The sequence below is a fragment of the Bacillus rossius genome, chromosome 1, assembly GCF_032445375.1.
Source record: "Bacillus rossius redtenbacheri isolate Brsri chromosome 1, Brsri_v3, whole genome shotgun sequence".
Taxonomy (NCBI): Eukaryota; Metazoa; Arthropoda; class Insecta; order Phasmatodea; family Bacillidae; genus Bacillus; species Bacillus rossius.
In genome coordinates, this window is record NC_086330.1 from 236,999,795 (window position 1) to 237,027,050 (window position 27,256).

The 27,256-nt window shown below is 38.3% G+C and overlaps 1 protein-coding gene and 1 long non-coding RNA gene across 7 annotated transcripts in view; both read left to right on the plus strand.

The window, feature by feature from the left end:
* LOC134527383 (putative ATP-dependent RNA helicase TDRD12) overlaps nucleotides 1–27,256 on the plus strand; it is a 393,271-nt gene that overhangs the window by 175,108 nt on the left and 190,907 nt on the right. The window lies entirely within an intron of this gene.
* Nucleotides 18,199–24,424, plus strand: LOC134527371 (uncharacterized). The gene is made up of 3 exons (XR_010074174.1): nucleotides 18,199–19,028; nucleotides 19,065–19,894; nucleotides 22,134–24,424. It is a non-coding gene; the product is annotated as an uncharacterized LOC134527371 (long non-coding RNA).

A 27,256-nucleotide genomic window follows, 5' to 3' on the forward strand; every position in this document is an offset into this window, starting at 1 on the left:
TAGCTTACCTAACTTTACCAACTTCCCGGTAGCTGCGCCGCTTCAAAGTTCACTATAATAACTTGTAATATATCAAGCATTCAGCAAACAACTTGGTAATGTTTCTACATGCTAGTATCTTTCATTAATTTGTTCCAATAAGCTGCAACTTTCAAATTTACCATAAGAAGGTGCATAGCCTTTATAAAAAATTTATTTAATCTAAAAAATCTCAAATTGCACCTAGCCAAATGTTAGAATGTTTCATTAAATGCATTAAGTGCTTATACAAAATATAAATAGAATATATAATTTTTATTTCAAATCCATAACTCCTCATAATTTTCATTGTTTCACTTAATATAAATATATACAATTAAAATTATTTACAAGTTCAAAGGAGACTATTCTTCTTTAGATATCATTATTAGGATTTAAGCATTATAAAATGCGCAGGGCATTCATCATTGGTGAGTCCAATTGTTTGTGCACAAAGTTTTCCTATAACAGGTTTTTTTTGCTTCAGTCATTTGGCTATCTCTTTTTAAGATGAAAAATATATCAAAGATTAACTTTTGTATGAACAAAGGGTACGTACTTTCATGCCGCCGGAGATCTTTAAAACACCCTGTCACCCCCACCCCTCCCCCCTCCTTTTACCACTATTTCTCAAATTAATTTACAAAGACATTCATATGAGAAAAAAAATGCCACTTAAAAACTCCTCAGAACTGTACATTTCAGAATGACCAAATGCCAAACACATTGGGCTTCAATGCACACATTACTATTACAAATTGTTGGGTAGCACCCGCAAAAATCTTTTACTGCCAATTTTCCTTTCCATGCCACAATGTAAAACCAAAATAAATTAAAGTTCCACAAATCCACACCTTCACTGTCACGGGCACCACAAAAACTCTCATTTTGACACTGTTACTTCAGATTTTAACATTTTTTTAACAATAATCAATGGTTGATCTTAAACCTCCTTTCATCATGACTAAACACCTTACATTACTTAACAAGATACCATGGTTTTATCAGTACACAATTTCATTTCTGTTAACACTGTCCTTAAAGTTCAGGCCTAAAATGGAACCTCTTTGGTCGGCAAAGAAACATTAACTTCCAAAACTTCTCATCTATAACATCATCTTACACTTATAAAAACATGGTGATGAAGGGGGAGAGCAGCCAAGTAGAAAGGATCCAAACACCCTTGAAAAAAAGGCCACACTGTCAGAAAACACAAAGTTACCGTATTCACTCGCGTAATGTCCGCCCTCGCATAATGTCCGCACCCTTTATTTATATATCCTTAAAAGAAAAAATTAAAAATTCGCATAATGTCCGCACCAGTCGTCTACGGCGGGCAGCACAACTTTGGCCACCCCTAAAGGACGCAGTACGAATGGAAAGTTGACGGCTCTGTAAACAAAGCCGTGACCTTGAGCTGTCCTTTCTCTCCTGTCCTGAAAGGGTGGGGAAATTCGTTGAACTGAACAAAGCACGGTCAAAGGCCCCGCCCGCGTATAAGCCCCCCTCCTTGTTTTGTAAACATTTTGAGAAAAATTTAAAAACGTGTTTTTCTGGGTTTATCTGAGGGCAGGGCAGATTGGCATGCATCAAACAACAAGCCATGTATTGTGAGCGGCGGGAGGTGATTTTGTAAGTGTCCGTTCTCAGTAGGACCGTCGTATGGCATGCCAGACGTAAGCAGTTAGTCCTATCTCAAACGAAATAGAGATAAAGAAAGCTGGACTCGCGCGCTGTGTTGATGTGGAGTGTTGTCGGAGAAGAAGAGGGGAAGTGAAGGAGGAAGGGAAGTGGGTCAAGGATTCTAACACTCCTTTGTCTGGTTGGCTGGCTAGCTGACAGGAGGGAGGGTAAGCCACGCCTCTGCCTCTCTCCCCTCCTGGCACAGCGCTGCCTCTGCCTCTCTCCCCCCCCTGTTCTAGCGCTGCCTCTCTCTCCCCTGCGGAGTCGTTGCCTCTCTCTCCCTCCTGCCGCGTCGCTGCCTCTCTCTTCCTCTTGCCACGTCGCTGCCTCCCCCGCCCTTCCTCATTAGAACAAAGACGCACGACTTGAATAGAACACAAAATTTTGTATTTTTGTTTTTCCTCGTATAATGTCCGCACCCCATTTTTTTGGCCAAAAATGTGGTCAAATTACTGCGGACATTACGCGAGCGATTACGGTAACTTCCTTGCCTCCCAGCTGTCTCACCAAACGATGACGATGACGCGACAGCGACGATGACTCCTCCTCTTCCTCCTCCTATTCCTCCTCCTCCTCCTCCTACTCCTCCTCTTCCTCCTCCTACTCCTCTTTCTCCTCCTCCTTCTACTCCTACTCCTCCTCATCCTACTCCTCCTACTCCTCCTCCTACTCCTCCTCCTCTTCCTCCTACTCCTCCTCCTCCTATTCCTCCTACTCCTCCTCCTCCTATTCCTCCTCCTCCTACTCCTACTCCTCCTACTCCTCCTCCTACTCCTCCTCCTCCTTCTCCTCCTACTCCTCCTCCTCCTACTCCTCCTCCTCCTCCTCCTCCTCCAGATACTCGAAAGAACTAAACTTCTGTTACTTTAACCAATGACATCATCTCAAATTATATTTAACTATATTTAACTTTAAATGTGCAAAGACCACTAAAAATGTATTACTCCTCTACTGACCAAACGAACACCTCTTTGACTGCTACTTCCTTGAAAATATTCTATTGCAAAATAACAGCAAAAATTTAACTTCATATATTCATTAACTTCATGACTAAGTTTAAAAATAAAATAGTTACCATCTATCACCTTTCATTATCATTATTAACAAAATACAGTCCTCTTAACATGTAAACAATTTGTCCTTCCTCAAACACATTCTGGAAATTATTTTGTTCGTTTCAAAAATTTCAGTAACTGCCTGCAATGGTACACTATCTAGACTGTTGTTAGCATCATCAGCATATCATTGAGGCATGAGCGTGGCGGCACATGACGGACTAGGTGCGAGGACGTTATTATTCATGCAGCCACCTTCCAGTGACTGGCACGAGTGATGTTGCCTTCCGAGGACCAGGACTCCCGCCAGCTGTGCTAGAGTAGGAAGACTGACTGGCTAGCATCATGCTTCTTCCATGCCTGACCAAATGTACCAGTTCATCCATCCTCTTTTCCCTTTCTCTTCTTTGTTTTGTTGTTTCCACACATTTCCTTGCTACTTGAAGTTTGGGCCTTCTGCCTTTCCAATAGATATATAGCTTTTAAGAGCTTAAGAATATTAAACATTTTTTGTTTCAGTGATTTTTATTATGAGTTATTGATATTTATGAAATTTGTAATTCAATTCTGTAAATATGAAAGAAAAACCTTGTCTCCTAGTTTTGTTGATTTATATTGTGAATGTAGCATAATATTTTGAAACATTTTCTATTCTGTCTTGTAGGATAGTGATTTATATTATTTGGTTGGTTCATTGAGAGTATATTGTAATAATCACATTTACGTCATGCGTTTTTGGAGAGTGTTGCAAGAAGCTCTCATTTAGGACTTAACTGTTCATTTTCAGAGTGATGCATAAGGTCTACAGCAACAAGCTTTTGGTATTTTATCAAGCATGTACCATAATTCAGCTTCAGACTAATTTTTCTCAGGTTAAAATTTATGAATGTAGCCATGCATGTGCTTGCTTTTCCCACCAAATAACTTTTTTTTTTTTTTAATGCAATTTTAATCACTTGTATGAGGAAGCACTTGTAAATTTGCAAAAAAAAATCTGTATTATTTATTCATTTAAACTGATGATGCATTACGAAATTGTCATTAGTAATCCTAAAGTATCGTCATATCCTGCACTTGTATTTGCAAGGTTCCATTATAGTACATTTTTGCCATAAAAAAAATGTGTAAACACATTTACTCATACCTACGCCCTTGGATAAAAAATTCCAACACTTCAAACACAGTGAAATTTAAAGTAAATGTAAATATTATAAAATAGTCGACAAATGAAGGTGTCTATTTTTATATAGTGCTGTGGAAACAACATTACTTGTTAGAAGAAATGAATATAATTTATTTCTAGTGTTTCAGTAAATAAAGAATACGTGAACAGAATACTTAGAGTTAAGTTAAGATAGCTTATATTTTCAAGTAGTGAAATTTTAAATAAAAACGTGTTAACTTAGGGAAAATATTTTGTACTTAATATTTGAATTATTTTTTTTTGTTTGAAAACATGTACGAATTCGTTGGTGTATGGTGTAGATTTTAAGATTATTGAGAAAATTTATATTGTGAAAACAATTTTCAGATTTGAATAGGAACATCATCTTGTTAATATCGCCTTTACTTTGAAAACAAGGGGGTGGGGGCTGAGCTATGCATCAACTGCACACTCTCAGCCCAACTCCCTTGATTCCTTTACAAGTGAGGGAAGAGCCGAGTGGAGGCCTCAGCCCTTTTCAGGAAGTGTCGCAAGCATAATCTGTAGTTACTAGATAAGGTAGTTATAGTTTTACAGACATGGAACCACTGATCAAACAGAACAAATCAAAATTCAAAACCAGACTCTTTATTTTTTCAAGAATAATCGTAAATTACACATGACGTAAGTAATTAAAAGGTATTATAAAATTGGGATTTGTGAAAGTCCGAGAGCATGGCTCAAGCTCATTTTTAACACCTAAATGAGAACACCTGAACATGAGAACAACATAGGAAAAGATTAAGTTTGATTACAAATATTTTACCAAACTAACTTTTAAAGCTAGAATAAATATTCGCACAAAACAATTTATAGTGTACATTTTAAATTTTATACGACTTCGTAACAATATGGTCATAAATTGACAACTTCAGTGTTACAAAAACAAGTTTGTGCATAACATGCCAAAGTTACAATTGTACACGTAAACATACTTTACATCTACGTCTTTTCATAAGCTACACATAAACAGAGCACCTGCACATTAAAACAATGCCATGACCAAAATATTACAAACGGTCTTTTGACAAATAATTGCACTGGTGTAACGTGTGACATGGGCTTCTGATTACAATTTGAGCATTGCATACAAATGAACTTGATTCTGTTCTCTGAACCCGCTAGCATGACACAAAACATGCATTTGCGAAAATTCCCCTTAAGGCCCTTTGAATGCTTACAAGCGAGGGAAGTAACGCACAAGCAACACAACGAAATGCAGAGAAGTTAAGGCAGAATACTTAGGTGCTTCAACGCACATAATTTAACATGACTTGATCAATTCTCTGAACTAAAAACATAAATTACCAAGGGATGTCTACTTTTTTCACACAATGCATTAAATGCTCACGAATATGAACCAGTTGCGAGGCCCTAAAATTACATTCTCTCATCACGAGTTCCGTACTCTCTCATCAAACTAGATGAACGCATTACAGAAATAATGAAACAAACCTAATTATTGAAAATCTTAATGCCAAACGTAATTTTGATAGGCGGGACCGAAAGGAAATTTAGAAAATTTTAAATTACTACTAAGTTCTGAGACGACTTACATCTGGCATGGCGCCCTTGTGTGAAGACTCAGCAAAACTTAATTAACTTAGCAGCCGAACATGATGCCAGTTCGGAGGCAAGACAACGAAGAAGGTTCGACACTCGCCACTGCCATAAGTTAGCACCAAACGACTACTCCACATGCTGATACGCCCCTCGTGCCCTAAAATTATATTATTTAGATTTAATAAAAAAAGGCCTAGGAAACAGCTGAGCCAAATAATAAAGAAAAATACAAGTATTACCAGAGGGGGCACAAGGTGGTGAACAAGACAATTTTATACTCCCTGCACACAAGCAACTTGGGAGCTAGTGGATTGTTTAAATATATAAAGGTAAATGATAAATAAATAAACACTACATAAGTATCTTGGTCTATAGGTTCCCTGTTTTATTTAAAAAGAATTAAATGAATCTTTTTGTTTTGGTTTCACAATAACATGGTATACACAATATATTAAAGTTATTAAAGGGGGCCGGCCCGATATTATTAAAACAAGTTATACAATACTTTTAACAACAAAAAAAATCACAGAAACAGAAATTTGAGGTATCCCTCCTGACATATTATAGTTATTATTGTAACATTATATATATTCTTATTGGTTAAGTTCTATATGGCACTGCTCGCTGGTATTCAATTAAATAATTTGTTTCGTTGGCAGTAGGGAGAAGTTATATGTTAAATATCACCCGGGGCTTCAAGTTGGACATCTGGCCGGGAGGAAGCTCTTCTTAGAAAGAAATGAAGCTGGAGGTCCTGGACAACATGATGAGTGCAATTTCGGCGCCCAAATGTTGGACCCTGTCTGAAACACAAGCCAAATTCCAAACAAATTAGATCTGCTTCCGGACAGTCACGCAGTCGGCGCGAAAAGGCCAACAAACGGGATTTCAGGGAGGAAAAATAGACCAAAGTAACTCAGCAAACAGGGTGTAGCTCCTGGGCTCTGGAAATGCCTTGCGCCGACATCAGAAAGGTGCGGATCGAGAATTATGCGGATGATGCGGCAGAAAATATCATTTAGTAATATCAAAAAAAATTAATAAACTTTAAACTAAAACATGACTTGTTTTCTAATGACTACTACAGACTGGCTACTACTGAATTTTGAGCTTGGGATCACATCCCTTAAGACAGCTGACTACATACCTGATTCGAACGAGTTCATTGTTGCCGCGAAAAAGCCTCTTAACACAGAGGACGCCGAGATGACGCAGTAAGTAGCCGAAGTCAGAGTACTAAGTGCCGCAGTGGCGGACAAAACTCCTAATTAAAACGGGCTGTGGGCCCTAGGGAAAAGATGGGGAAGTTTCGGCTCTGGGCCGAAGACATCCGGAGGTGACCGAGTGGTCGTAAGCACGACTTCAGTTGTTTGCGCCGAAAGGCGACTGCTGGGGTCTCTACCGGCAGGTACAGAAAGCAACATACAATCGACTTTTACAGGCCGCGAGAAGGAAGCATAGGGCCTTATGGAGTAGCCGGTGCTGCACTCTGGCGGCCTAGAGGAGACAGAGGGGCAAGATCGCCAACAGGTGTCGCGGGCGACAAGCACAGACGTTACTATTTCTGCCGCTAGATGTCGTGGGTGGTCCATCCTTGCACACATATTTTTTATGGCAAATGGACTTTGAAGTCGGCTACTGCCTGGCAGGTTCACGTCAGAATAATGGTCCTGGGCTAAATTCTGAGAACTGAGGTGGACAAAAAAATGCAACGGGGGCTGGGAACGAGCGTCCACGGGATACTCGTTTGTGCCGAGACTCGCTACTCTCAGCGGGTTTCTAAGAAATACAGCTTGCAGGCCAGAAGCTGCTCTATGCGATTTTAGTCATGCAGAGAAATAATGTTACAGGCCGGGAACGTGACTGTAAGCGGGAGAAATGTCATACGGGCTGCTAATGTCTACATTAGACTAGCAAAATATCAGATAGGTCCCTGAGAAAAGTTTAACTAATTAGAGTACACCAGCCTAACAAAGTGTAAATCACCCTTTTGTAACCAAATTATAAAGAAAAATAAAATTTCCAAAAATAATTTAAAATTAAAATAACAATTAAAAAAAAACCTGCCGAAATACCTAATTGAAGGCACAATGCTCAGGGAAAAGAAAAGGAAGGGAAAAGGGGTGGGGATAGTCTCTCGTCGCGGGCAAGCTTCTCGAGGCAAGGCACGAAGTTCAAATGTCTGTCGCCGGCTCAACTTAAACAACAATACAACAAAGTAAAATTGCAAACCCATTTTTATTGACAGTACTTTAACCATACTTTACTTGTAAATAAATAACCCAAACCTTTGAAACGTTACACCAATAGTTTTAGAGAGAGATACAGATTCAAAGTTGATCTGATATACATTTAAGAACTTTAATTTACTTCACTCATTATCGTACTAGCCTTAGTATAAAGACCTGGTTACAAAGTTCACCGTTTTGCTATTTCCTGGTCCTTTTTTTACAGTGTACTATTATTTGGACAACAAAGTTAAAACATTTTTTTGAGTAAATGATGTAATTTTTTCTCTGTGTGGCCAACTGTACAAGCCCCACAATAATGGGTGCCACTCTAATTGGAATATGTATTATATGTGGTCCACTGTGGACTAATTGGTGTTCTTGCTGGGTTTTTGGCGCCTATTCTCTCCGCAGTAGATCTCGGGAACGCTGCTGCTGTATGGATTACCCAGACTGCTAATTTCAGCTAGCACGTCACTGCATTGTACTGCTGTCAAGAGAATAATTATTAAAAGGAAATTTGGTAGTGTTGTGTTACGAGTGTAAATTTGCATTACCTATGACTAGAGTCAAGATTTTGTGGTGTTATTTTAAGACAAATTTCGGTGTAAAGAAATAAAGATTTCGGTGTTATATGGTTTTATTTTTTTGCTCAAAATACCCACGGCAAAATTTTCTTGCTTTTCTGTACGACATGCAAATTTATTAAAACAAATATTAATAAACACTAAAACCTCATGATCTAATTACAATTAAGTTCATTTGCAAATTCATAGATAATTAAGTTCATTTGCAAATTCATAAATTCAAACTTTTAAATAACTACTAAAAATTTCACGACTTAATTACAATCACATACACTACAAAATTACCCAATTAAGCACTTCCAAAGTTACTATTAAAACGGTTTTATTGAAATGCTATCATAGTTAAATTTTCTGCATTTTCTGGAGTGAGACGTTGTCTTCTGTCACTAACTACCAGTGAGTACCTGGAAAATGAACGTTTTGCATCAACATTTGATGTTGGGAACCAGATTGCCCTTAAACTGGCTTGAGCAAATTCACTGTAGTCCCCTTTAAGGGAGCAAAGTACCTTTGCAACATCAATTTGGCTTGTTTCTGTCAATGAAAGTTCATCCTCAATTATTTTTTTGAAATCAACATAGCCATGTATGAATGTATCAATGGGAAGATGGGAAACAGAAGGCAAGTTATGCAGAGACTTCTGTAGGTTTGCATCTTCTATGCTAACCCTACTCACATTTCTTGGGTTGAACCGCAAATTAATGGCATTAAAGACTCTTAGACAAGGATGTCGTTTAACAGATGAGTTTTGCCTCAAACGCTTATGTTTCTCACTCGCGACATGTTTCACAAGCGTATCGCGTCTCTCGTAGTCTAGCCTGCAGTTACAGAATTTGCACATTAAAATTTTATCACTGATATAAAATCCTTCACTGGAAAATTCTTTTGATCGGTCACTGGCAGAAACCTTAGTTTTAGGCATTATCAAAAAAATTTTTAATCACATAGGAAGAATTTAACCTCTCAATACGCAAAAACTTGCCGTGCTGGAAAGATCAAAACAATGGAGAATAGATGCGAATACAAACGCATACCGAATACCATCATACGTACGTGAAAATTAATACCGACATAAACATGTACTATTTATTATTTACATTCGTTATGTTAAGCAGGGTTAATTTTATTTTCGTAGCCTACGTACTTTATTTTAAATAAACAGTAAAAGCAATGCGCTTTAGTGTGTAATATTTTAATGATTAAAAACGTAATCTTAGAAAAACATATTTTGGACGTTTGTTATTTTTGTATTTACAGAAAGTGAACGGAGGCCATTGTATCATAGTTATCAACATCTTAAATTATTATGGTACACAAGATTACCGTTTAAAGAAAATATTATGTTAATTCCGAGACTTCATTTTAAAATCTATAATAAATCACCGTCGCATATAATTTATATGGCTGCTAGTTACTGTAAGAAATATTTGATTGTGCTGAAGATAGTGAATTGTCCTTACAGAATGGAAGAAAAAAAAACGTAAATAATCAGGATAGACAAACTTTCGTGACATATCGCGGATTTCGCACAATTTCGTTTTATTTCGTGTTTTCAAGCGGTTTTCGGTGTTATTTCGTTTTATCGCGCATTACCATATAATCGTGGCTCTACCTATGACCAAGTCTGTCTTATACGTAATTGACATTTACTGTAAATGAAATAGTAATAGTTTGAAAACATACAATTTTAATGGGTTCTTAAATATTGACGTGAAGTTACTATTACCATGCAATTCAGCGAGAGGAACAACCAAAATAATTTACTGTGTATGTTATCATTTTGTTCAGACCTAGTTGTCGGTAAGTAGATGTAAATGACGTCACAGGAACACATCGACTACCATGCCGGGTCTAGCTATAATCTGTCGGAGGCTTGAGGTTCTCTTCCTAGGACCTCCAGGTGGTCTGCTGCGACGCTGGAAGCTGTAATTGGCGAGCTACAGAAGATCTGATGTAGCCGGAGGTCTGGCTGAAGAATTGACTTCCCTCTCGTCCTAAAAAGTCTATTTTGATTTGGATCGGTCTCACCAATACGTCGTGGCCGATTGTCGCTGGCGCTGACATCAGTCGTCCGGAACCACTACGGGACGAACGGGACTGACGCGGAAGTTGGCACTAGATGTCGCCGATACTCCCTATCTGAGACTTATTCAGTCCAGAACTATTCTCACAAATAATAGTGTGGAGAATTCTATATAGCACACGACCGCGGATGACGCGAATCTTCAATTCCTCGGGCGGCAACCAAGGCTTTGGTTCGCCCCAGCCCGAGAAACGTCTTCCCGCTGCAAGATGGCGAAAGCGTCTCCCTCTTCTTCATTCTAACTATTTATTTTACGTCCCTAGCAACCAAGGAGCTATAAGGCCATCAGCAAACCAAATTAACTGCATAGTGAAATAAAACTTGGATATTAGCGTGTAAGAGTGCTGAACTAAGGCAAATGAATAAAGTTTCCAAAGAATAATGCTTAGATGACCCTGAAGTTAAAACGTGTGTTGTCTCTGGCAATTAGATGTGTTATATAGGTTAACTTTGGTTGTCCTCTTTACAATAAAATAATTAAATACATCAGATCGGCTCATGAAATATACAATTAATGTTACAATAATAATCAAAATAATAATAATATAACTATAAACAGTTGGACTGGTTACAACGAAGGCCGGTTTTTCTTTTTGTGCTCCTGGCAACTTCAGGAATATGACGGACAAACTTTCAACTCAACATGGAATTTACTGGGGTTAGACGTTACAGATGATTGAATGGTATTGTTTAATCCTTTTTATCCTGTGTCATTTATTATAGTATCGTGATTTTACTTTTAGATGAACTACCGTTTTTATCGCATAATCGTAGCACATTTCATACTAAAATCGAGTTTGAAAAGTAGGGGTGCGACGTTTATGAGAAAAAAAAATTTTTTTGTTAGGTAAAGTTATTTATAAAAACAAAACCCATTCATGGAAAGTACGTTTATTTAAAAAGTGGAGTATATAAAAGCACACCGAACAATTTAAATTAATAAGTCATGCAATGAAAACCTTTCTTCAACTTCAAATAAAAAACCTAAATGTGAATTGCGAGCCTGAACTAACGCATAACTATCGTCGTAGTATCACGAAAGAATGCGGGCCAACAAATGTAGTTAACTCAGCTCTGACAGAAAGTGCGCGTTGCATGCAATCTGCGAGATATTGATACATATTTGACTACGTGCGCGCTCTCTATGCGGGAAGCAACATAACCGAACATGAATGATGCCAACTAGCCCTGGCTACATTTTTATAAGTGGTACACCGCAGCGACGCAGACGAACAGATAAAGGTTATATCATTTAAAAAAGTCTTTAAAAGAAAATTTACACATCAGACAACTTTGTATTTCCGTTAATTAAATAAGTGGTAATATCCGAATAAATATTAGATTTCTACTTTAAAACACATAGTTTTATATGGAAAAGATACCTACACAAAGTGCTCGGAATCTAATAGCGGGACCAAAATCATCATGCGACATTTACGGGAGAGATTTTTTTTATCCAAATTTTGACGCCCTAAAATATAGGTGCGATGATTGTGCGATAAAACAGGGTATTAGTAGCAGATTAGAGAATTAATATCTGAACTTTGTTCAATGTAATATATTTGAAGATAACTTCGTAAATAGAAAATGTTAAAGGAACCAGAAGACATACTCTCTATATGAAGGAAGATTACCACTTACAGTACACTCCCTATTTAACGCGGTTGTCGGGGGACATAACTTTTACCCGCATTGTTGCATAACCGCGATGTTTCGATGTGACCAAGGTCAAAAGGCATAAAACACCGCCTGTGTGTTCTAATAGGTCGGCAAGCACGCACAGTATAGACGGCCCGCCTTTGTGCGGACTTTGCATCCGCAGTTTTCACTAAACACGGGTGAAAAAATAAAAATAATAAATTTTAAAAATAAATATTAAATGTTGAATTGTTTTTATTTTTCCGCGTGCCGCGCACAGTTTGTCGCACGGCCTACGAGCGCGCCACACGCCGCCATACACACGTGCGGCACACAAGCTGCTGCCAGTCTCGTGGTGTCAGCCACAGTATCTGCTTCGTCAGTGTCCGTAACAAAGTAAGTGCAGTGTGTGCGGTTACACACAATTCTGTGGTCAAAGTCTTCTAAAAAGAAAGGCCGTAGTGATACTTCAAACCGAATATGAATCGCAAAGTATCGAGTTTGATTGACAAAATAAAAATTCTAGATTTACTTACAGATAGCTTGTCTTTTGTAGAAGCAGGCCGCAGATACAGGAAAAAAAAACGATTCTAGCATTCGTACAATAAAAAATAAAGAATCGTCTATCGTGTCAAGTGGTTAAACTTTATTATCCATGCTTACAGTAAATTATAAATGGTCACACGTGGGAAACAAAAATTGCGCCAATTTAATTTTAGCGCAATCAGTGACGCCGTATTAAAAACCGTGTTAAACTTTGTCTTTACTTATTTCACCAAACGCTGTGTCGAGTTGCTGAGAGTGTGTGGCTCGGATCGGCAAGTGTTATATTCCCCAGCCTCTGTTTAAAGGTCGGGAGACCGCTACACATAAACATTTCCGGGACTTGTTTACTACCTCACGGCAAAAGTGGTACAGTATGGTTCACGTAAATATTGGACCACTGGGAATTCCTGGGCAAAGATTAAAAATACGCTAGCCGATTTACTTTACTATTTAATGTTAAAACATTATACCAAAGTGAAAAGATGAACTTGTATAATACAATGAATTACCCAATAATATTACGTCTGTAGGTTTAAGTTGTAACAAAACATTTATATACAGATGTCCAGTAAAGTACCAGTTAAGATTCTGGAGTGGAATTTTAAACACCGGACTACCTGATTTTGCCTTGTACGCAGGGACGCTGCTCAGTCAAGTGACTCATGCTCTGCCTGTGTGCTGCGTGAACACATTCCCTCCCCCACTCCCCCTCGTGTTTCTGCCCGCTCTAATCTCTACCTCTCTCCATATTCTCGGCTCGCCTCTCCCTACCCCGCGCTTGCCGACAACCAAGCCTATCCAACATCAATCCCCAGCCGAGTCACGCTGGATGTCGCTGGACGGTGGGCTTTATCAGGTCCCCTGTCCAATGCTTCATTTGTGAGATAAAGCGACGTTAAGAACTAGTGTTTCAAAAAATATCACTGGGCTGGATTGGACCATAATTTGAAAACCCTACAAGATAGAGGAATAATGTACGGAGATATCTTGTTTAGAATTTTACTGCGGACATTTTCTACGCCTAGGCTTTTTTCTGCCCGATGCTTAGTTTGTTAGTTACAACGCAAAATTATCCTAATCGGCTGTCAACCATTTATTCCATTATTATTATTCATTTCTGACTGGGGGACATGGTTTGACCCGCGATATACCCGATTCCGCGATCAATCGAGGCGCAATATACCGGGAGTTTACTGTACCATTAACTTGATGTAATGTTCATCATGATTCATTTCCAAGCTTGTGTTGATATTGATTGTTTCTTAGTTTAGTAATATTGTTAGTCAATAGTGCACAGTGTACTTAAACATATGTACAACTGATACATCTACATAATTAAATTGTCCATTGTTTGTTGAATAACATAGTTCAATACATTAAGGAGAAAAATAAATACTTCAGTTGTAAGAATATTTACTCAATTTTTATGACTTTACAATAATCTGGCCGAATATCAATCCCCAGTTTATCCACAAGTATGAAAATGTTCAGAAATAAAAAAAAAAGTGCTGGAAACACATACTGTCTTACATAATGCTATAAGTACGTAAAATATAATGAGAAGGGTTCTTTAACAAAGTAATGAGCATTAACATTTTAAGCATCAAAAATGACATATGTCTTTGCAGAATTTTTGTTATTTGCAGAATGAAAAAAAAAAAACCTTGATTTTTTCATTATTTTTGTTTTACATTTATTTCTGCTCATATTCCATAACTATATAAAAGAACAACTATGTGTAGCCTTTACATGTGTATGGAATTAGTGATACAACCATAGTCATTGTCCCTAAGTTTCACTTGCTCTCAATTGAAAATTTTGAAAGAAAAAAAAAGTACAGTTACTTAGTGAAAGTCTTGAAGTCAATTCATAAAGTTACTCTTTAGGAAAGTTTATTAATTGAAATTATTACAATTTATAAATCTGTGATTTTTTATTTTATTTTTTTAAGTTTTTCACTTTTATTACATGCTCTTTTTACTTTACTATTATTCATTTGGGTATTGCATCTTTCCACTCGACTACATATTTTAATTGCTGAACCCATGGAATACAAGAATATACTACACCTAGCAACTTACAGCGTGATCGATAGTGTGATCTCAACTTGGCCGCTTGCACGATAGCTCACTTCTAGTGAGGCACTTCTAGAAGCCTTGCATACATCTCAGTGTATCATATGGGTGATGCGTTACCACAGACCTTGTTCTTGCACCGTGTGGACTGTGTGGACTGTGGGAACTGTGCGAGGTGGCTTAGTGGTGAGTAGCTGAACATGTATTCTGTTGTACTCTGGTTGAATCTCGATCCAGCCATCATGATGTCAGTTTTCTATGTGGTTGCCCGAGATCACTAGGCCGTATATTCATGCATTGTGTCGTTCACCTGATCATCCACAACACTTAAACCTAACTGACCAAAATAAACTTAAAGTGTATTGTAGAAAGTCATAAAATAGTTTAAGCATAAATACTTTGGTGTGTTGATGATTCTTAATTTAATGCTCAGTGAAACAAAAGAAACAAATCTGAGAGCTCCCAGTGGACCTGGAACTACCACTCAGCTGATGTCAGCTGGACTGGGTGTGTTCAAGCACTGTGTATGAGGAGGGGATCAAAAAAACCTGACTGAGATCGTGCTACCATTTGTAGATGTAGTAGAGAGTTCTCCCGCTAGATGGGGTTAGTTGGTACCATCACTAAACAGCTGCCCAGACAGCATCAGGTTGTAGGTTAACATTTGATTGTAGTATTGTTTTTCTCTTATTGTTCTCGTTTTCTGCCTGCGAAGTCATCATGGTATGTTTAAAAGAACAGAGAGTGTGTTTGAAATGTTTCCTGCTTGAAAAATCAGCAACGGAAGCTTACCAAACGCATCAAAAGGCTATCAAGGAAGATTTTATGAGCCGCACACAAGTTTTCAAGTGGTTTGAGCGCTTTAAACGGGGTGAGATGAGTGTTGAAGACCATACTGATTCTTAGTGCCCTTCAACATATCGAAACTATAAAAACTTTGAAAAAATTCACCAAACCAATTGAGGATCGTCATTTCACGATCGACGAAATTTCAGAAGAGAAAGGAGTGAGTTGGAGCTCATGGCAGCGGTTTTTGACTGAGGATATGCAAATGAAACATGTTGCCACTAAATTTGTTCCTTGCCTTCTCAAACAGGATAAAAAAAAAATTGGATTGTTTTTGAGCCAGGACTTGAAAAAAGAGATTGACAATGATCGAAACTTTTTGACTAAAGACATTACAGGTGATGAGGGTTGGTGTTCCTGGGTATGACCCAGAAACCAAGCAAGCGTCAAGCCAGTGGAAGACTTCCAACTCGCCCAGACCAAAAAAAGAAAGAAAAAAGAGATTGATTATTAAGACAATGATGATTGTCTTTTATGATGTTCATGGAATTGTGCACCGGGAATTTGTTTCCCCTGGCCAGAATGTTAACCAGCACTTTTATTCGAAAATTTTAAGACATTTGTGGAAGAATGTGTGGAGGAAACACCTGGAACTTTGGTGATCAGGTGACTGGTTTCTTCATCACGACAAACCCCTGCACATACAGCCTTTTGGATGAACCGTTATTTGGACTGTCAGGGGTGGTCTGTCGTTCCCCACCCTCCGTATTCACCAGACCTAACCCCATGCATATTTTTCCTGTTCTAGAGAATGAAGAAAAGTCTAAAAGGAAAGTGTTTTGATGATGTGGAGGTGGTAAAACCAGATTTGCAAAGGACACTGGTGGATATCAAAGCTGAAGAGTTCCAGAAGTGCTTCAACAGTGTGAAAAAAGATTTGACAAGTGCATCACATCAAATGGAGAGTACTTTGGAAGATGAATGAAGGAATTTTGAAAAAACCATTAAAAATTTTTTTGTGACAAATCAGTTTTTTTTTTTTTTTTTTAGATAGCTCCTCGTACACACAAAAACTACAACAACAGTACACATCACCTCCTTCCTTTTTGAGTTATGAGATAACATAGTCCCTGAATCTATCTGGCTGTTGTATCACATGTCTGTGAAATTTTCTCGTACTACACTGGACCTTCCCTGCTGGAACCGGTTGTGAAAATCCTCGGAATGGACTTGATTCTGGACTCTCAACTTGACCTGTCTCTTCCTTGGTGGTTGCTGTTCATTCTGGTTCCTCTGCTTGACCATTCCACAATGCTCATCATCGTTGACCCCATTGAATGCTGGTCTGCTTGTTGATTCTCTGTCTGCACTGCAGTCCTCCTCCTAAACCTTCTGGTCTCTGTATCAAAGCCCGTCCAGACATTCTAGAATGCCTGAGGATGTTTTACTGCTTACTGGTACTTGCTTGTCTTTCATGTGGGATGGTCATCCCTTTTCTGTGCAAACGTTGGTTTACATGCCACCTGTTTGCTTTTCCATCATCATCTGTTACTTCATAGATTAGTCTCCCACAAGCTGCCTTCACAACACCAACCAGTCACTTTGCTTTCCACTATAGCTACGGAATAGCACTGGATCGTTGATGTGCAACTGCTGCAAATCTGGTTCTCTTTAATCTCTGGTAATGGCTGGGACCCCTTTTCACCTGAGGATGAATCTGATCCAACAGTGTTTGCAGTACTGTTCCATTACCCTTTTAGCTGTAGTGGTTTGTGTTCCAGCACTTACTGTTGTGCAAAGTACAGAAGGTGTCCTGGCTAGCCTTGTCTGCCAATCTCCGTTACACAGCTTCTCCAACTTCCCTTTAACTGTCAGGTACGCACAATTTGCCAATGCTAGATGGGTGGAATGGTTTTGAGGTTTTGACTGAACAAGTCTGATTCCATTTTTTTTTTTGCAAAATAATCATTTCTAGTGATACAAAAACTGTACCTTTGTCAGACACTATACACTCTGGAATGCCATGAACACTTAATATATTTTTTTTTAACTCTGTAATCACTGCAGCCTATGACACTGATGGTAGGTACTAACTTCACCTCAGGCCATTTTGAGTATTCATCTACAAGTATCAAAAACACCTTTTCTTCGCCAGGTAATATAAGTTACCTTTGGTGGATTTTTGTTCTTAAGCTCTGGCATTCACAACATTACCCCACAAGCTGTTCAATGTCATGATCCTTTCTAGGCCACCACATGTAGATTCTTGCCCGTACCACTGTAGGTATAACTACCTGGATTCCCTACAGGAGGCAACCTTTGTACAGTGATAGTTCATGTTACGACTCCAGTTAGGGCGAAGCTCGTCAGTAATCTTGCATGACGTAAACCAGATAACATATTTTTCTTCACATTGCTGAGAACTTGATCTTCAAATGACAATATTGTCGCGGGTTGAAATTTTGCAGGGTTGTTGAAATCAAATTTAGGGACTTTACTGACGGGACTCTGGGCTGGCTGCTCTGTTCACTCGTCAGCGCAAGTGGCGTGACCATGTAATTGGGGCACGGGGCCGGCGCGGCGCGCTGCGGGCTTGCAGAATTTTGTTTGTTTGTTTGGCCGCACGCTGGCGCAGCCACGGGCCGCAGTTACTGGGGCGCGCTGTCGTAACAAGCCGCGCGGTGTGGCCTGCACATTGGGGTAGAGGGGGGGTAGTCTTCCCAGATGTTCTAGTTAGTTGTTTAGTAAATTTGACTTCAATAACGAGCTTTTGTTATGGTAGGCGCGGCAGGGCGCGCGAATTTAAGCGCAAGTGATTGGTGACTCGGGGCTCACTCAGGCGGAGGCTATGCGTCTCACCTGTGGTCACGAGTTGTTAGTTCGTTCGTGATGTAGGAATTCAAGCTTTCGGGCGGAAGCTATGGTCGACGCCAGAGGCCACGAGTCGTTTAATTTAAGTTAGGTCATAATGTAGTCGTCAAGCTTTCGGGCGGAGGCTATGGCCCTCGTCAGGGGTCACGCGTCATAGTTTTTAAAATGTAATGTTCGTTCGGGATTTCAAGGGCAGGAGAGGCCCCTACGTTATTTTTTTAAAGTAATCGATCAAGAAAGGCTTTTCGGAAAATGTGAGTATGGACTTATCTTTGTTTTAATTTTAAGTATTAATTATGATTTGAGGTATTCGGAAGGACTAGGGAAGTGTTTAGTGAAGTTCTCTCATTCTCTCTCTTGTAAGGTCGTTCAATCGTTAAGGAAGTAAAGAGATTATTGTTTTAAATTGTAATCCCGCTATTTAAATGTTCTTTAAAATGATGTTGAGTATTTGACTTTAAGAATAAAATAATTTTAATTAAGTATTATGTTATTTTGCAAAATCTCCTTAGTTCAGCTCTCACCAGACATCCTGTACGGGATGACGAACCTATGATCCTAGGTACAGTAAAGTATTTTATGAAGTTAAGACTAGTTGATGCCAAGCGAGTTGTTTCTATGTAAAGAGCTACGATTCTCGCCCCCCCCTCTGAAGGTGGATCGTGACAGAAATGGTGGAGGCGCCGGGTAGGTGTTCGTGATAGAAATGGTAGAGTTCGCCGGATAGGTTCTATTTCTGGAGAGAGAGAGAGGTAGATTTTTATGTTTATTATTAAGTTAGTTTCAGCTTCTGATAGCAGGTTATTAAGAGTTTACTTGAGGAGAGGATTACGGAATTTTAGTCTATAGTGGAGGAAGTCTTTGAGATTTTTTTTTTGACGTAACAGATGTTTATTTGAGGATACTTGTAAGGATAAAGTTTATAGTGATAAGTTGTTTTAAGTCGTTGAATTTATTGTAGATTTATATCGGGGATTATTACGTGAGGAGAATACGTTATAAGTTAAATGCTTATTAGAGATAATGCAAGTGGTTTAATTTAATTGAAGTTCATTTTAAGATTGTAGGTTAAGAGAATTATAATTTAAAATAAAGTTTTTTGTCGTAAATAGGAATTATTTTCAAGAGAAGTTTGTTTTGTTTTCGTGCGCGTAGGAGACGAGACGTACGAATTAAATCAGTCGAGGAAAGGATAAACGTTAGAAAGGAATTAAAGAGAAAACGAGAGTTTATGTAAAAGAGAGTTATAGAATTTATAGTGATGTTTTGTTTTAATTAGAAAAATGTTGAGAGTTGTTTCAGAACGACACGTCAGTGGACGTGGCAGAATGAACACGTGACGGGGAGGTGCTGAGACCTAGCGGAGAACGGAGGAACCGCAAGCGAGGGTTGGCGCACCTGATGGAATTCGGTGACGTCACGGGCTCATACGGAGACGTGGACAGGCCGTGACCTTGTTTTGATCAGCTGTACGGTAACTTAACGATAAGAAAATAGACTATTGGTTAAATAAATTTAAATTTAAGTGTGTTTTAGGAGAAGAGGAACTTTCAGTATGTAAGTAATTTAATTTAAGAAGTGTATGATGTATAGGCTAGAAGTGTTTCGTTGTAAGTTGTTTATGTTTTTGTTAGTTAAATTCTACCTCGGTTTTAAAAATATTTTTTTGGGATTTGTAAACATTATTAAGGAGGTACACTATAAAATCGATAAGCATTGAGAAAACTGGGAAGGCTAGATTTTGTGTGTAGAGGGAATTTACTCCAAAAGAACAGAGAGACAAAATTAATGTTTTCATTAGGGCGAGGGACCCTAAGGTGAGGCGTTGTGTCCCTGGGAAGAAAGGGAATTGTAGCGCAGACCATAGGAGATGGGCTGACTACGGAATTAAGGGTCAGGAGAATCCTGAGAGTTGTTAGTAGTTTGGGGCAGGAGTTCCCCATGGTAGTACCGAAGTGGCTATCCTGTATGGGATAGGGTACCATTTCAATGAAGTTTGTTGGTGGGGTTAGAGCCCCCTGTGTAGTGGGCCTATAGCAGATAGGCACTACAGTGAAATTTTTGGTTATTTTGTGAGGTAAATTCCCTGGAGGTTAAGTAAGATTGGATTCAGTTAGGAAGGAGGGAAATGAGAAACATTGCTGTAGAGAGTTAGTGTACTTGCCTAATGTGAAATTGAATTTTACTAAATTAATTTAGGAGAAAGTTTTGTTCGGTAAATAAATAATAATGGAAGATAGCTAGATAATTAATTAATTTTTTTTGAGTAAGGTGTTTTAAGTAATGAAATAAAATAAGGTGAAGTAATTTGAATAATTGGGGAGGAGTTTCTTTAAGAGTTTAGATAATTGTTTTTGAATTTATTGAGATATTCAGCCAGTGAAGTTTGAGTGTGAGAGATACAGTGAGATTTTAAGGAAATCGGTTGTTTATTAATTAGGACAAATGAGATTTTATGATTAAGAGTCAGTAAGCATAGTTAAAATTTACGACATGATATTTGTTGACAGTTTACAGTTATTAAGGAGAAAACAGAGTAATCTATTTATTTTTATTTTAATGGTTTGAAGATAAGATTATGAATTTTTTTTTGGAAGTTTCTTTGGCATGTTGGAATAATTTTTTTTGATTTTTAGAATTTACAGAGAAAATTTAATTGATTTACATTAGTTTGGAAGTATGGAGGTTTAGTGTTCGATTAGCCCTAACTTGATGGTCGGATCCCAAAAGAATGCCGTAAAACCGATAGCCAATTGAGAGGAATGCGGTAGGCGCTTGTGTAGAGAGGGGTTGTGGGAAAACTCCTTGGGACTGATGGCAGATCAGGGGCCCTAAATAGTGTGTGATGCTGTAAAACCAGTGCAGGGAAAGCCTGGTATGCTTAAATTTTTGGGCACAGGTTATGTAAACCTGGGGTTCCATGGGATTTAGTCATGTTAGCTGCTGTGGGACATTGAGATTTCCAGGCTCCATAGTAAAGTCAATGTAAATTTTTGTTTTCTTAAAATAATAAATTTGTTTTTAATTTATTTGAGATATTTGATTTGGAACAGTGAATACAGACCCCGAGGAATAAGAGTTATGCTGTGAGAGGAGAAGGTGGTAGGCCTAAAGGGTACAGGCACCACAGAGGTTATGTGCATTGCATAATTTAAATATAAGGAAACTTGAGAATTTGAAATTTTGTTGTTGGGTTGGACACCCATAAGAAGAGTATAGGCAGAATTTTTATTGTTATGAGATGTCTAATTTAATTGAAAAGAAGAAAGTTTAAAGATGCAAGGTAACATTATTATTGTAATAATTGAAAGAGATTAAGAGGTAGAGAGAAATAGGCAGTTTTTGTTTGTAAGTACTAAAGTTTACATATAGAAATTTAGTAACTAAGAATGAATAATAAGTTAAGTCTAGTGTAAAAGTTTTTTTTTAAGTTTGTTAAGTTAAGAGTCACAAGTAAATTTTTTTTTTAGAGAGAATGTCTTTGATAGGAAGTATTAGAAACTTATGGGAAGTTTAGGGTAACATAAATAATGTAGGTAATGAATAATAAATAGATGGTAGGTCTTAAGTTAGGATTAACATTTGAAGCAGAATTTAATTAAGAAGAAGGAAAATAAATAGGCCTAATGAAAAGAACAAAAAAGGATTTTATGGTAAAGCATTTTTTTTAAGTAATAAACAATGAATAATAATGTTGTTTCAGGGTAATGTGTACTAATAATACAATTTTTTTTTTAGGACCAAAGAACAGGAATTATGTAATTTAAATTAACATGTATTTTTGAAACTGTTACAGATTCCTTAAGATGAGCTGAGCAGCAGTCCAGTTTACAAGATGACAAGAGTTCGAGAGACAAGATACAAGATCACTGAAACAAGAGCCAAGACTGAAGATTCAAGAGAAGAGAAAGCTGGCAGCCATGGACTTACAAGTGGAGATTAATAAGGTCATGTAAAGTTTTATTTTTTTTATGGAAGACAGTAACTGGAGTTTTTTTTTGTTATAAACATTATTTACAGAACTTTTTAGGTTATAGTAATGTAATGGAACTAGTGAGTTGTGGTAGCTGTCAAAAAGAACTAATACCTTAAGTTTAATTTTTAAAGTTAATTTTCTTAATTTACAGAGGGATTAGTAGTTTTTTTTAAACCTTATTTAGGTTGGAATTTCAATACAATAGCTTATTATAAATGTGTACGAACAGTTCAAGTTCACAGTACTGATAGGTAGGTCAGATGATCTTATTGATTTTGATGATTTGTTGTTTTGAGTTGATTTTTAAGTGTTGTGAATTAGACAATGAAATAGTTCTGAAAACTTAAATTATTTCAAGCTAAGAAATAGTAAAGTTAATTGTAACTCAAAGGACACCAGAATTTAATTTTTTTTTGAATTAGTAATGTTTGAAAATTTTATACTTTACAAGAAAGGTTATAAACAAACAGATCGGATGGAACAAGGATGCAGTAAATCACAATTTCATTTAGAATTATTGATTAGCTTTTGAGGTTATGAAGTAAAAGTAATTATAGTTTAAAAGTTTGAATAAAAAAAAATGTTTTTTTTTATTTGTTTGAAATAGAAAGTTTAAAAGTTAATTAGTCATGATCTAGGTGGGTGATGGGGTGGGAATTGGCCACTCTTTTTCCCTATAACCTCCCTAACATGGCCTTCTATTACAACTAACAGAAATAAAGAAGAAGAAAAATGAAGAATTATTAGTTAGAATGTTTCTTTCATGAAGATACCTGATGAACTTTTACTGTTTGGAAGAATAGAAGCAAGGTTAGTCAGATATTTTTACTCAGAAGAAGAAGAAGATAAAGCAGTTTTATGACTCGACAAGCCAGAGATTGGTGTTTCCCCTCTGCGCTTCTATTGACTACGTTGTTTACTCTCATGGGATAGCTGGTTCGGCACCATGGAGAGAGATTGGTGGGCATTGTGGTTGCCCCCAGAAGAAAAGAAGAGTAGAAGAGGTTATGGGTGGGTCATGTGAACTGACCTTCAACCCAGTTACTTCGTGGGGACTATTTGCTGTATAGAGAAGATCAAGACTCAAGAGTTATGGAAAATCATTGGAGGTCATGTTTCCCTTCCTTAAGTTTTTCCTATCAAATTATTTGCCTGATTAGATTATGCTAAGGGTGGGATACTTTATGTTAGCAGTTGAATTAATTAATTTTATTTTTTTGTGTGTTTGCATCCTTGCCCATCGATTGCAGTTTAGTAGTTAGTTTTGTATTTGTCAGGCGTGATGGTAATGCCTGTTGATGATGTTTCAGAATTGTAATCTGTTCGTGATGAGGATGGCACAACTCCGAAGCAGATGTGGGGAGAAGTTGTGAGCTGCCCTGGAAGCCAGTCCAGTAGCTGTTGGAGTTGAGTGGTGTTTGCTGATGGCCAGCCCAGGGAGCTACTCTTCTCGACAACACTGACTTCGAGGAGTTGCACCAACCTTCACGAGATAAGAGTTTAATTAATTGAAACACTGTAAGGACACTTAATTTTTTTTGAAGAACGAAAGAAGTATGGTAATAAACGGAAACCGAAAAAAAAAAAAATAATAATAATTATCAAGAATTTGCACATTGTTTAACGAATACTGAGAAACTAAGAACAGTAATTTAATTTGTAAAGAGAGCTTCACTAACAGAACAATTTTTTTAGAATTGAGAACTCGAGCCTCTGAAGGTTCCTGTGAGAACAAACCAGATAAAAGTTTTACATTTAATTTTATGAATACTTGTTGTTTTAAAATAAATCTTATGCAGAATCTAGATGTATGTTCAGACAGCAAGGAACTAAGAAAATTATTATTTTTGTGAAATGAGGAATTTATAGTTATGGTTTAATGGAAAAAGACAATTTGTAATTTTGAGGTAGCTCGATGGGGCTCGAGCTCTGTGAGGGGAGGGTTATGTCGCGGGTTGAAATTTTGCAGGGTTGTTGAAATCAAATTTAGGGACTTTACTGACGGGACTCTGGGCTGGCTGCTCTGTTCACTCGTCAGCGCAAGTGGCGTGACCATGTAATTGGGGCACGGGGCCGGCGCGGCGCGCTGCGGGCTTGCAGAATTTTGTTTGTTTGTTTGGCCGCACGCTGGCGCAGCCACGGGCCGCAGTTACTGGGGCGCGCTGTCGTAACAAGCCGCGCGGTGTGGCCTGCACATTGGGGTAGAGGGGGGGTAGTCTTCCCAGATGTTCTAGTTAGTTGTTTAGTAAATTTGACTTCAATAACGAGCTTTTGTTATGGTAGGCGCGGCAGGGCGCGCGAATTTAAGCGCAAGTGATTGGTGACTCGGGGCTCACTCAGGCGGAGGCTATGCGTCTCACCTGTGGTCACGAGTTGTTAGTTCGTTCGTGATGTAGGAATTCAAGCTTTCGGGCGGAAGCTATGGTCGACGCCAGAGGCCACGAGTCGTTTAATTTAAGTTAGGTCATAATGTAGTCGTCAAGCTTTCGGGCGGAGGCTATGGCCCTCGTCAGGGGTCACGCGTCATAGTTTTTAAAATGTAATGTTCGTTCGGGATTTCAAGGGCAGGAGAGGCCCCTACGTTATTTTTTTAAAGTAATCGATCAAGAAAGGCTTTTCGGAAAATGTGAGTATGGACTTATCTTTGTTTTAATTTTAAGTATTAATTATGATTTGAGGTATTCGGAAGGACTAGGGAAGTGTTTAGTGAAGTTCTCTCATTCTCTCTCTTGTAAGGTCGTTCAATCGTTAAGGAAGTAAAGAGATTATTGTTTTAAATTGTAATCCCGCTATTTAAATGTTCTTTAAAATGATGTTGAGTATTTGACTTTAAGAATAAAATAATTTTAATTAAGTATTATGTTATTTTGCAAAATCTCCTTAGTTCAGCTCTCACCAGACATCCTGTACGGGATGACGAACCTATGATCCTAGGTACAGTAAAGTATTTTATGAAGTTAAGACTAGTTGATGCCAAGCGAGTTGTTTCTATGTAAAGAGCTACGATTCTCGCCCCCCCCTCTGAAGGTGGATCGTGACAATATAGCCAATCTAGTAGCCTCTACAGGAGTTTCTGGAAGAGTTTCCAGCATTAGAACATCTCCTACTGCTGGGATGTCAATAACCGAAATAGCTATAGTTACTGAAGGCATCATGTCCTATTCGTGAACTGGTCAATGGACGATATGGTAATCATACATAAACAACCACAGGCTCCAGCGTAACAATCGTGGCGATAATATGTAAGGAGTGTGCTTATTGGGATCCAACAGCCAAAGAAACTGCTTATGATGTGATTCAATGGTAAATAGCTTTGCTGTCACATATTGCCTGAACTTTGTAACCCCAAACATGATAGCCATGGCCTTTTTATCATTCTGAGAATTCTTTTCAGCTTCTGTAGTGTCCTAGACCTAATAACAATGGGTGATTCTTCTTCTGTGATATGGGCCATTGCAGCACCCAGCCCATATTCTGAAGCCACACAAGTATATATTAATGGTTTCCTTGCATTATAATGCATGAACATCACGTCTTACTGCAGAAGTTCTTTAGCTTCCCTGATAGCCTTGTAATGCCCTTCTGTCCATTCCCACACTTTTCCGTGGTCCAGCAGTCTGTGTAAGGGTTCCAATATGCTTGTTTTGCCAGGTAGGGATCACTTAATGAAGTTAATTATGATCAAGAATGCCTGTAGTTTTTTCTTAGTGATAGGTTTTGGGGCCTTGTGGACTGCCTTTACATTATCACCTGCCTGGTGTATACCAGTGCAATTGACACTGTACCCGAGAAATGACACTGAAGTGGCTGCAACAACACTCTTAGGGTCACTTAAGCCAAAGCTCTGTTTCCTCAATTCGTTTTAGCACCTGTGTCACTCTTCAGTGCTGTTTTTCATTTGGTTCTGTAACTAGCATATAGTCCAAAGACAACAAACTCCAGGAATTCCCGAGAACTTGGTTGACATTAAACTCTGAAAAATATTTGTTGCATTACAAATGCCAAAAGGTAATCGTTTTATCTTAAATAACCCTTTCATGGTATTTATTGTTAAGTGCTCTGCTATAGTCTCATCCACAGCCACCTGCAAGTATGCCTCTGCTAAGTTCAACTTGGAAAACACTTTGCCCCTGCTAAGGTGAAAAATTCCTCAATTATGGTGGGTAGTGGGTAGATTTTTTTTGTACATACCACATTGACAGTTCATTTATAGTTCCCAAATATTCATTCTGATCCATCAGCTTTGCCAACTGGTACTAAGGTGTTGCCCACTGCGAATAAGCCACTGGTTCATAAACCCCTACTTCAACTAATAAATCTATTTCTTTCCTTACACTCTCTGCCAAGACAAAAACTATAGATCGGCTTATTGTGAAACATAAGTTTGGCGTCTGACAGTACCTCTATGCTCACCAGTGGCTCTTTAAGGTGACCCAGTTCCACATCATCAAATACCCTTGAGTGTTCCCGTAGCACTTCTAGTGCCTTTCCCAGCTGTAAACTGTATACTCCTTCATTGGTTATTTCTAAGGGTTCCATCCAACTATGGCCCAACAAACTTGGAACTTTCCCATCACTCACTAAGAACCTTAACCTAGGTGATGCTTATTTAGTTCTTACATTCACCTCTAATGATTCCAGCACTTTTAGTTTTTGTTGGGACCATGTGTGGAGCACCAAGTTTGCATCTTGCAGCATGGGGTCCTCTGGCCACAAAAGCTTGCATGTATCATTGTTAATTATAGTGTGACCAGCACTTGTCCACTTCCTTGTTCAGTCGTCTGTCATCCAACCTTGCTTCCTTGTTGATTGGTGGTCGTATCCATGTTGTACAATGTTTTTGCCTCATTCTGTAAAGAATCATAATCCTTCTTCGTGCTGTAGTTAGCACTTCTCTTCCCATCTTTTGTTGCCTTGGGAACACCCCTGCTGGAGTGTTGAGC